The sequence below is a fragment of the Cydia fagiglandana genome, chromosome 2 (assembly GCF_963556715.1).
Source record: "Cydia fagiglandana chromosome 2, ilCydFagi1.1, whole genome shotgun sequence".
Lineage (NCBI taxonomy): Eukaryota > Metazoa > Arthropoda > Insecta > Lepidoptera > Tortricidae > Cydia > Cydia fagiglandana.
Window position 1 is genome coordinate 23,527,797 of NC_085933.1, and position 13,400 is coordinate 23,541,196.

Sequence of the window (13,400 nt, forward strand, 5' to 3'; positions counted from 1 at the left end):
TTTTTAATACACTTTAAAGGTTATTCAAAGACGCAAGGTATTGCGAATTTTGTATTGTTTAAGGCTTGACAAGCAACGTCAATCACAATGATATGGCGTGGCGATGGCGTCCATTGAAGATAATATTTATTTTGAATGAAAAATAGGGAGTCTAATACTTCATAATTTTTAAAAGTTATTGAACAAAAGTGTCACCGTTTGAGGAGTACAATCTATGTTTTAATTATTTGCTCATGTTACAGGCCACACCCGGTATACAGGGCTTCTCTCATACTTTTCTGTTCTTGGGCTATAAATAATATGATATAAAATGTACCTACGGTATGTTAAAATGTACGTGCTTTTAGTTCGACCACAAACACTTTCAACTTAGTTTAAGTACACTTACAAGATTCTGCAATCACTGACCCACACCAAGAGTTTGATGCGGCCTTAAACGCTCTGCATCAACTCAAACGCAATGCTTCTCATGACAGTTACACCAATGTGAGTACGAGGGATATGCATTGTGAGTTAATTTACGCAGTCGCTATGTCAGTGTCCAACTCGTGGTAAGGACTGATGATTTAATTATGTTAACGATTCTTGAACTCAAATGTTTACGCGTACTTTTCTCAAGTATTTATGAAATGCACAATTTTAGTAACAACGGGTCACTCACGTATTTAAACGCAAGCTCCAATATAAAGGTGACAGTCCATTTCCAACGACAGCTGCACTTCCTACTGTTCATTTTACTTTGGAAATTGACAATAACACCGACGCGTTCAATACCAGTAGTGCAGCTGCGGTCAGAAATGGAATGTTACCATAAGACTCCTCAGTGCGAAGTGAAACATGTCGAGCGTTTTTCGACTTAAAATAGTGACCCGTTCTTAATATATTTAAATGCAAAATTAATCATAAGTAATTTAGTAAAGTAATTAACTTTAAACGGCATTGAAGTAATTAGTACTACGGGTGTCCGTGAGCCGGATAAGAGGTTGGTACTTACCCGTGCGTGGTCAGGAAATTAATTAGGTAATGTATAATGTTAATAGGTATTGAATTAATTACGTGCCTACCTCAAATGTTTGATTAGTCCCTTGTACTCGTAATACCAAGTGTCTCCACCACTACCAAGGGTATAATGTTTTTCTTTCTACATCTCGAAATTTTCATTAACAATTTTGGTTATGATAGAATATCAAAATATCTGAAATTTATATTTAAAAACAATATTTTCTTATTGACCGGAGCGTAGCGAAGGTCTACGTTTCGACTGGAGCATTTTGCTTTTGTATGTCCGGATGTTCTCCTCTACAGGTCGCAATTCTTAACCGAATCTCGTGAAATTATGTGACCGGATTCTATGTCTAAATAAAATTTTTTTGTCCGTCCGGTTTTTGGATTTTTTTTTAAATGGCGGAGTCGTGATAGCTCTCGTCTAAACAAATAGTCGTATCGGTACGTGTTTTCTTTTTGAGATATGTTTATAGATTAAATGGCCAAAAATTTTTTATTTATATATCATAATTCTCGACATGTTTCACTTCGCACCGAGGAGTCTTAGGGTAACATTCCATTTCTAACCGCAGCTGCATTACTGTCAATTTTACTATGGAAATTGACAATGACAGCGACGCGTTCAGTACCGGTAGTGCAGCTGCGGTTAGAAATGGAATGTTACCATTATGGTAACATTCCATTTCTGACCGCAGCTGCACTACTGGTATTGAACGCGTCGGTGTTATTGTCAATTGCCATAGTAAAATGAACAGTAGGAAGTGCAGCTGTCGTTGGAAATGGACTGTCACCTTTATATTGGAGCTTGCGTTTAAATACGTGAGTAACCCGTTATTACTAAAATTTTGCATTTCATAAATACTTGAGAAAAGTACGAGTAAACATTTGAGTTCAAGAATCGTTAACATAATTAAATCATCAGTCCTTACCACGAGTTCGACACTGACATAGCGACTGCGTAAATTAACTCACAATGCATATCCCTCGTACTCACATTGGTGTAACTGTCATGAGAAGCGTTTGAGTTGATGCAGAGCGTTTAAGGCCGCGTCAAACTCATGGTGTGGGTCAGTGATTGCAGAATCTTGTAAGTCTACTTAAACTAAGTTGAAAGTGTTTGTGGTCGAACTAAAAGCACGTACATTTTAAAATACCTACCTATTTTATATCATATTATTTATAGCCCAAGAACAGAAAAGTATGAGAGAAGCCCTGTATAGCAAATAATTAAAACATAGATTGTACTCCACAAACGGTGACACTTTTGTTCAACAACTTTTAAAAATTATGAAGTATTAGACTCCCTATTACCCGACCCGGGTATGTCCTGGACCCGGGTATGTCCTTAAACTACGTCCAAGACCACCGGTGGACGGGCAGCAGCGTCCCTCAAATTCGGTGTACTCGACTGCGATCGCCAACCCGCCTGCCAAGCGTGGCGATTATGGCATTCACCCCCCATAAGGGGGAGGCTTATGTTCAGCAGTGGACGTCTTATGGCTGAGGTGATGATGATGAGACTCCCTATTTTTCATACAAAATAAATATCATCTTTAATGGACGCCATCGCCACGCCATATCATTGTGATTGACGTTGCTTGTCAAGCCTTAAACAATACAAAATTCGCAATACCTTGCGTCTTTGAATAATCTTTAAAGTGTATTAAAAATCAAAGTACAATTTATTTTCAAAAATCGCTGAACAAATGTTGATCAGTATGAGGAGTACAGCCTACAGTAAAATTTTTTGCTCATATTACAGGCCACACCCGGTATATCGTTCTTGAAACGAGCCCAGTGTTTTAAAAAATAATCCTTCAGCTTTTCCCTTACCGCCGCGCTGTAAATAATTTCAGCGAAACCAGCGTTACTGTTTCACGGCACGGAGCAGCAATCAGCAAAAAGGTTTTACAGGGAATTGTGGGAGCTCGCCGAACGATAACAACCTACGGTGTCCAAAGAACAATAGCGGGAATCAAATCAATGTAAGATCTTAATTTGTGTAAATGGGTGAAAAACGTTCAGGAACGGGCGTCTTCTGTTGACAATATCAACGATTTGGGTATATTTTATTGAGGCTTTTATACATATTCAAAAAAGAGAAGGCTTCAAACATGCTTGTAATGGTCCCGCTACAAATATCGGCTTTAAACAGATTTAAAAAAGGGAAGGCTTCAAACATGCTTTTATACAGATTTAAAAAAGAAAAGGCTTCAAACATGCTTGTAATGGTCCCGCTACAAATATCGGCTTTAAACAGATTTAAAAAAGGGAAGGCTTCAAACATGCTTTTATACAGATTTAAAAAAGAAAAGGCTTCAAACATGCTTGTAATGGTCCCGCTACAAATATCGGCTTTAAACAGATTTAAAAAAGGGAAGGCTTCAAACATGCTTTTATACAGATTTAAAAAAGAAAAGGCTTCAAACATGCTTGTAATGGTCCCGCTACAAATATCGGCTTTAAACAGATTTAAAAAAGGGAAGGCTTCAAACATGCTTTTATACAGATTTAAAAAAGAAAAGGCTTCAAACATGCTTGTAATGGTCCCGCTACAAATATCGGCTTTAAACAGATTTAAAAAAGGGAAGGCTTCAAACATGCTTTTATACAGATTTAAAAAAGAGAAGGCTTCAAACATGCTTGTAATGGTCCCGCTACAAATATCGCCTTTAAGCTCCGTATAATTAATTTAATTTTATGATGACCAAGGAAAGACCACGACTTTATCTTATATAAAAAAATATTGCATGGAGCCTAAAAAACATAAAGGAAACAAGTATTGGGTGCGAATTCGAAAGTCAAACAATTTAAATATCAATTCAACTTTCTGGCAATTACAAGAAAATCAATTCATAAAATATACTCTGTATCTCACTGTGCGACCTCTTTTACAAATAAAAGCGTTACGTTATATGTATTACGTCTAACTCTAGGAAGTAATAAATTCTGTCGAACTAATTTCTTGAATGTAACAATCAACACATGTATGTACAACATTATAAGAAATATTAAATTACATAAATTACTAAAAGACATAAATAGGAATATAAAACTAAAACTAACTACAATTAAAATAATTAAAACTAAAAATTAAAAATACCTATCAAAATTTGGTGCCCTCGGGAGGGTGCCCAACACGCAGGCAGCGTTCCCGCGCTGGATTGCGATGGCAATTCGCTGTGCGAGAAAGCTGCCCGCGCGGGGGTCACCCGTTGCCTCCCTCAACCTTTTCCCAAGCTCCTTAAGGAGCATATGTGCGCCTCTGCCCCACGAACCAAGTGTCTCGACGCCAAATGCAACGAATTCGTATTGGGCGCCGAGACAGCTGTACTTGGCTACCTTTAGACGCTCCCGGGTGTCCGCCGCCGCGCCAGCACGCCTGCTGGTCGATGGGACGTAGGACGCCGCTAGCGTGTCAGCGCAAGTGGCGTCCCATACCAACCTAGGAAGTATGTTCTCTAAGTAAATAACACATTCTTTGCCTTGAGCCATTTGTTTGTCCTGCAGGGATTACACAAACACACACACTAAACGTTTTATTGTACCTACTTCGGCGTCCACAGAAAGGTTAATTGGGTGACATTTACTTACCAATAACTCTAATCTAAATCTATGGCACCAGGCCCTAGTCTGTAGTCTGTAGCATAGGATAATAATGAAACCAAAAGTATCTTGTGCCGTTGCGATGTATACGAATCACCATTAAATGTGTCCATAGCTTTTGAAAACTTTCATTGATTTTTACAGAATACTGACTGATTCATCAGATCCTGGCCTGATGATGTCGTGAAGTTTTTCCATAAATTTTCAAACAAAAGAAAAACAATTTGAAACGAATAAAAATATTGTTTGAATTTTGGAATTCCGTTTAAAAACTATAAATAGGTTTTTTGTAGGGTAGCCTGTATCTCTCCGGTTCTAAACTGTAATGTTCCAGAATTGCAAGATTAAGCCAAGGAGTGCTCTTAGCGACACTATCTTAAACAGGCAAATTGCCTGACATCTTGTTGCCTGTTTACCGTGAGAGCGCAGCCTGCAAGAAGCGAGGACTTGGTAATTATATGCACATTCGTTTTTGTCTTGGCTGTTGCAAGTAGTTTGTAGCACAATGATACACGAGAGATTAGAGATAGAGATATAGATAGTGATAAAATACGGCGAGGATATAAAACGACATTTTGAAATAATAGGAATTTTAATATGAACATTCAAGTGAAAAAAAAGTAAAATAATAATAATAAAAAAAAGTAAAATAATAATTATATCTGTACTAGGTTTCTTTGCTAAAGTTTATAATACAAATAAATTAGACCGAGTATAAGTTATATAAATTTAAGCATATTGTTTTAAAATGAGAGCGTAACTTCGATTGTATGGGAGCGGCCTTTTTTAAGTTTATTTAAGTAACTCTTAAGGTGACAGTCCATTTCCAACGACAGCTGCAATACTGTTCATTTTACTATGGAAATTGACAATGACAGCGACGCGTTCAGTACCGGTAGTGCAGCTACGGTTAGAAATGGAATGAAACCATTAACTTCGAAATTACACAGCACAAGCAATTCATCTACCTTCAACTGGCTCAAGGAGCCATTTGAGGGCAAATTTTGTTTATTTTTATTTAATTACCTGAAGACACAGAGTATATAGTTCTGGCACTATTAAAATCTCCTGATGTTTTGGTTTGGGATTCCTTGGTCTCCATTCTGCTGAGCAAATTAATTTGTAAGTTACTACAATTTAATCCTAATTAATAATAGCTTCTTAACCAATGCAATGCTGGTCTCTTCATTAATCATAATACCTACAACTGAGAAAATTAGACTTTACATCTTGTAATGTAGGTAGACTGCTAATACTTAACTAGAAAATCTAAAAACTTATTACCTAAACATATTATTGTCACTCGACTTAATACCTACTTACATTGACTACAAATGAAATCACGAGGGCTTATTATATGTCTGCCTTTCTTACAAAATCAGTGGCATAATGTAGGAATTATTAAGCGAAAGTCTGGATATTCGTATTTTTCATACAAAAGGCGGACTTCTTAGAAATATTTTTCGCATCATAAATGAACAGAATTTCCAACGTGGAGAGTAAGAATATTACGAAAGTATACCTTGCATTTAAAACTCAAAGGCTAAGACTAAGGTGACGGTGGGACGCGTAGCGTATCGCTAGTTGCAATGGCAAATAAAAAATCCTCTTCTATTCCGGTACCTAATGGTATAAAAGTATACGCCTTAAACTGTGTAACTTGTATAATTTATTTTCTTTTAATAACAACAACGGTACGGTTAACATAACTATTACCTAATCCAGTTATATATTATGTCTTCAAACACAGATTTGGTTTGATATTTAATAGTTGGTATTTTCCTCGCGTTGGTGAGGTGAAAAACTTTGTGTTTCACTCGAAGGCAAAGTTTGCTTAACCCTCATGCCTTGAAACTTTCGCAACGCTTAAGATTTCTCATCAATTTTGGAATCATTCACTTGCTCGGGTATCAATATTAGCAAGAGCGGTTAAACAACAACTTTGCCACCTTCTACAAATACTAGTAACTATCGACTAGCCAAGATTTCACGCGTTCAATCTTCAATCTTTGCTCCTCCATTTTTTAAACGGGTAAGCCTGTCCGCTCTCCGCTTCACGAATGGCTTTCCGCTAAGACTGCCACTCTCGAGCGCGGTCTTATCCTAAGGTTTGCTTGGCGTGTTTATATTTTATTTATTTATTCGTTCGCAGACAGTCGTTTTAGATAGCGTCACTCATGCTTTGCACGTTAGAATAGTTAGCGGAGTGATGGAGAAAATGTTGAAAAAAAGGCTAGAAAGCTGCGTCTTGTTGTTAGCCAAAGATTCGTTTACAAAACTTTTTTAATGTGCATATTGTTGATAAATGCGGTAGTGGCCGAGTGGATATGACACCCGACTTTCAATCTGGAGGTCGCGGGTTCAAATCCTGGCTCGCACCAATGAGTTTTTCGGAACTTATGTACGAAATATCATTTGATATTTACCATTAGCTTTTCGGTGAAGCAAAACATCGTGAGGAAACCTGCATACATCTGCGAAGAAATTCAAAGGTGTATGTGAAGTCCCCAATCCGCATTGGGCTAGCGTGGGGACTATAGCCCAAACCCTCTCGTGCTTGAGAGGAGGCCTGTGCCCAGCAGTGGGACGTATATAGGCTAAATTATTATTATTGTTTTGTTTGTCCTTTTCATATCTCGGGACCATGTGGTCCCGGACCTTTCGGAGGCGTGCGTGGGACCGAAGCCAACAGCGCAGAGGTCCTTTAAGACAGTTTACTCTAAAAGCAAGGGATACATGTTATTATTGTTGATAATTTTAATAAAGTAGAATATTTTGAAGATAATAATATGTTTTGTTACAGTTAATTGATTGTAGTTTTAATTGTAATGACATTTTGTAAAAAATGTTTGACAATGTATTTTTGGGCCATCCTGTAACAGGTAAAGGTTTGGAATTTAAATGGGACTACCATTTAGACGGAAGTGCCAAATGGAAGGTCATGATTTTAACAGTCTAATTTTATTGATTTTCGTGAGGAAAAATTGCTATGCTTATATAAATATGCGGTCAGATTAGTTGTCTTTTCTCTCTTTTCTCTTTCTTCTCTCTCACATGTCATGTCAGCATTAGCATTAAATAATAATAAGTTTATATAATAATAAATAAATATTATAGGACCATTTTACACAGATCAACCTATTCCCACAGTTAAGCTCAATAAGGCTTGTGTTGTGGGTACTAGACGACGATATATATAATATACACAATATACACATATATACTACTTATATACATACAAAACATCCATAACTCAGGAACAAATATTTGTGATGAACACACAAATAAATGCCCTTACCAGGATTCGAACCCGGGACCTCCTGCTTCGTAGGCAGGGTCACTACCGACTAGGCTAGAAGGCCGTCAAGTTTCAGTTATTAATTACCTGTTTTAATTGTTAAAGATTAAATATTGCGTGTTGTGACTTGATTGTTTAATCTTATATTAGTTTGAATAGTTCAACATGTTTATAAGGTTTCGATTCGTTTACAAAACCACTAGGTACATAATGGAGTCAACACTGGAATGTAAGCCAAAAAACCGGCCATGTTCGAGTCGGACTCGCGTTCCAACGCTTGACTGCATATTTCTAATAGGTTTTCCTGTCATCTATGAGTAAAGACCTATTTTATGTATTTTTTCAAAATTTTAGACCCAGTAGTTTCGGAGATAAAGGGGAATGGTAATTTTTTGCCTATTTTCTTGAATTACTTCTAAACTGTTTATTTTAAAATTATAAAAAATATATATTTGAGATTGTTATGATGAGCTCTTTCATTTGATAGGTATGTAATACGATATAGTTTAAAAAGCTTTATTTTTTAATTTTCTCATTTACGCCCCAAAACTGGCCCCTATGTTTAAAATTCATTTGTTTACGTTACATGCCCGTCTTCGGGTCACAATCTTACATATGTGTACCAAATTTCAACTTAATTGGTCTATTAGTTTCGGAGAAAATAGGCTGTGACAGACGGACAGACAGACAGACAGACAGACGCACGAGTGATCCTATAAGGGTTCCGTTTTTTTCTTTTGAGGTACGGAACCCTAAAAATCCGCTTTATGACATGGGGATGTCATAAAGCTGATTTTTTGACCAGCGCAAGATTATTTATAGCCATTTACACGTTTCCAAGTTCTGACCCTACCTTCTGGGAGCCGTAGGTCCCTTTTTAATTTAAAAGTGAATACGAAAACCCGCATAATCTAAAAGGATTTCACATTTCTACACAGAAACAACAACCTCTGATATAAATGTTATTGTTCTAAGCTCTAAGTCTTTATTTTTGGGTTGAAATTTGTTTCAGTGTTGTTACAACGTTTTTCGTTTTTGATGAAAATATTGAGGTAGAATGAGATGTCAAATATAATACATATCAGCTGGGAATACGGTGTGATCTTTGGAAATGACATTTCGGACGCTGTTTGGTTTGTTTTATCATAACCTTACACAATGACTGAAGGGCAATTTTCGAATAAATGAAATGTACAACGATACAGAGACAACGCGAAGGTCGATTCCAATTTCAAATTTTGTTATAATTTTGAATTGGCTTTGATAGTTCTAATGTCCTTGACGATCATCTTAGTGAACTTCACTGCACTATATTTGTAGTATTCCTAATTACCTATATTCTTAATCATTGCTAATGATTGTCTTAATTAGTCTAGTCTCACTGTAAATGAGATGAGTTTTCGTTTTAGGGTTTCGTAGTCAAAATGACAAATCGGTACCTTTAAGGATGATTCATGCTAGACCAGGCCAAGCCCGGGCCGAGGCGTCTGCATGTCATTTTCTATGACGGCTGATCGGTGTTCACTTTCCATAGAAAACAAAGCGCCGAAAGCTGCTCCGGTCCGACCCGGGCCCGGTCTAGCGCGACCCATCCGTCTCTGTCCACCCGTCTATCTGTATGTAAGTTCAAAAGCGGCCACGTTTCCTTGCGAATGTTTAAGTAGAAATCAAAATTGTAAACAAGTTTTTTTTAACACTAATGAAAGACAAAAACCGGGAAAGTGCGAGTAGGACTCGCGCACAAAGGGTTCCGTACCATAATGCAAAAAAAGGCAAAAAAACGGTCACCCATCCAAGTACTGACCCCGCCCGACGTTGCTTAACTTCGGTCAAAAATCTAGTTTGTTTTATGGGAGCCCCACTTAAATCTTTATTTTATTCTGTTTTTAGTATTTGTTGTTATAGCGGCAACAGAAATATATCATCTGTGAAAATTTCAACTGTCTAGCTATCACGGTTCGTGAGATACAGCCTGGTGACAGACGGACGGACGGACGGACGGACAGACAGCAGAGTCAATAATAGCGTCCCGTTTTACCCTTTGGGTACGGAACCCTAAAAAAGAAAAAAAATACATTTTAAGCGTTTATAGATATTTATTTAAGTTATAAAATACTATTAAGTGACATTAAGTCATCCATTAACAGCAAACCATCAGTTAAGTCAACCGTGCGTCAGATTAAAATCTTGTTTAGGCCAGTTACGGTTAACTAGAGACAGGTAATTAGTAAATTAGTAATTAAGGTCCATCAGTTAGAAGGGCATAATCAATCACGCCGCGTCGGCCAAAGGTCCCGCAGATTATGAAATATTACGGAAATTAGCCGTGTTTTAATATTTAAGGCTGTAAAGTTTGCGTCAGTTTATTTTGGATTAAATAAAATTGGCTAAGGAAGCCATCAACGAATGTTCTTTTTTTTAATTTGAGCAGCTTGCATGTTTGTGTTGTATATTCCGTCAGTAGCGTGTTAATTACTGAAGCGAATATTATATTTAAACTGTCAGCGGATCCTACAACATTTGCATTTGAAACAAATTTTATAGGAAAGGAAAAAATGGAAAAAATTACGCTCGAAGGCAGGACTAAAACCCGCGACTTAGCCACCTTATACTAAAATGTATTCTGTTTTATAGGTGAATAGAATTAATTTTTGATATAAGGTGGCCAGTTATTAACCGGTGGCCAGTAATTGACAATTTACCCTATAGTTCGTTTTTTTTAGCATTAGAAATAAGGTAAACAATCTTGATGGGTCTTTTAATTGAAAAACGCATTTTAAAAATAAGTTACGGCAAATATGTAACAATTATAAATCTAATACGATCATTTATATTCTTGTGCTCTCATATTTAAGTAATCGTTTTTGATTTTTAAAAAGCGTTTTTAATTAAAGACATGTTAAGATTGCTTACCTTCTTGCAAGTTCTTTCTAATGCTAAAAAAAACGAACTATAATTACCTAAAATATTATGGAGATCTTAACTAGCAACGCCTACATTCTACGTAGGTTGTTCCATAAGTCTTGCAAAAGTGTAACTTCCTATTAAGCTTTTTCAAAATAAAAACCATCACTGTTAATATACTTATGCTTGCGTTCAAACCATGCATCACACATGATCTTCCACCGCTCCTTTGTGACACTGGCGCAGGCTTCATCCCATGCACTCAATAGCTCGTCGTCAGTCGAAAACCGTCGTCCTTTTAACTGCCTCTTGATCAGCGGGAAGAGACCAAAATCGCACGGTGCAAGGTCGGGGCTATAAGACGGGTGGTCCAGCATAGTAAGTCCCGATTGCCCCAAAAAATCCTGAGTTCTGATCGCTCGATGAGCAGGAGCCTTATCATGGTGGAAGTGCCAACTGCCCAGATGAGGGATCCAGGGAGAACATAACTTTTTAACTTTTAGGCCTTGGTGTAAAATTGAATTAAGTGTTGATGCACTAATGTGGAGAATCTCCTCAATCTATCTGCACGTAATTCGCCTATTAATCGTTATCAGTTTTCTAACAGCGTCTATGTTTTTTATGTCCTGCTTGTAATGGGTCGCCCCGGTCTTTCGCTGTCGTCTAAATTATAGTTGCCTCTTTGAAATTCCTTGTACGACCTGAATACGGTAGAAAGGGAAAGGAACTTTTTACCGAAGGCACCGAACATTTCCTCGTGGCACTCTTGGTAAGATAATCCACGTTTGAAATTATAATAGAAAATCACTTTGTACTCGCGGTTACCGAGACTAGCCATTTTCACAATTGTTTCGATCTATTTACCGAATATCACTGCTGGCTGGCTCAACAAACACATCATGTAAGAACTTGTAATTAGTGGCAGACAACCATACGCTCAGTCATACATGTCAAAGCTTGTTAGATTCCTTCCATTGCAAGACTTATGGAACAGTCTACGTACTTACAAGTACACGTGCCGGTTTTGGAATAAAGGGTAAAACATCCTGAAAGCCGCACAAGATTCTTGCCTCTTTGTTCTAAAATCCCCAACTTGAAAAGTTTTAAAACTGCCATAGAAAGCATTTTAATTCAGTACACAGTAAATCCGGCTCGCGAGCACCAGTCCTCTGTCGCCTCGGCGCTTATAAATGTTTCAACTCCTTTACTATCAGGGTCCTGATGGCAGGACGATTCGCCGATTTTTATGTAAGGTCACTGGTAAATGTAGAATACGCATTGGCAAAGATATCTAAGGACCAGCCATATGGCAATAATAATGAGGCATGACAGCGGCTAGTACAGCGGTGTGACACCGCTACAACGCGATTGGTTGATGAGTTCCCATCACGCGTGCTATTATCGGTCGCAATTAGTTGCGTTAAACTGCACGATTGGCTGGGATTCGTGAGTAACACCGCTGAACTAGTACCATTTTTAGTGCCCGTAAGGCCAGTCCACCAGTCATATATATATACGTCAATGGGAATAATACTAAATTAAAACTAACAACCCTAAATATATCTAAAATAAAAAAAGGAATATAAAAACTACTCAAAGAGGCCTCCCCGCGCTACCCCCGGCGCAAAGGTGCCCATCACACTCGCTGCGTTACCGCGTTGAATTGCGATGGACAGCCTTTAATGGGAATACGGTTAAGTGTTGCTGGCCTTCATATATATAATATTGGGTTCACACATTGATTAGTGTTTATTGCGAGTTCGTATATTTGCAACATGCCAGCAGGCGTATTATTTATCCACGTGATAAAATAACTGTCTCTTTTTGACTCCGCGGGATAGAAAGTGACGAAACACAGTTTTATCACGTTCTCACGTAGACAAAAGCGACCATCATATCCGTACAGGTGCTTTTTAGTCTTTTATTCGGAATAAATACTACTATTCAATGTGTAAATAGGCCCCAAAGTGAAGGCCAGCCTATCCCTCAGCAACACTTAACCATATTGATCTTAGATAGGTACTTCTTTATTTACAAACGTGAACCTATTTATGTGGCTTGCTTAGAACTAGAAGCATGAGTGAAGTAGAAACTGAAGTATGGAGTGAGCACTTTATGTATTTTTTTCTCTACGGTACTGCTCAGTACCTATATAGGTATGTCTAATAGATCTGAATCTGATCGGATGTTTGATGTCCTTGCATTTCCCTTTGGGCGATATACGTCAGAATGAGAACTTTGATCTTATCGATAAAATGCCTAATTTGGTTGACCGACCCGTCGACAGCGCGAGGGGTTATAGGTAGGTATGTATAGTATGTATACTAAAATATATTTATTACTAGCTTCAGTACGTAGAAACTACTCTATCCTTCCCTAGGCCATTCTATAGGCCATAAATTTTATATGATTGGTGTAGCGTTAAACCACGTGAAGAGAGTAACAGTCAGACATGATTACATTCGCATTAATAATATTAAGTAGGGATTATGAACAGTGTTGCCAACTCGGATTTTGAAAAAATGCTAGACTAATGTCTAGATTATGCCAAAATTATGCCAAAGATTTTTTAACCACCTATGCTAAA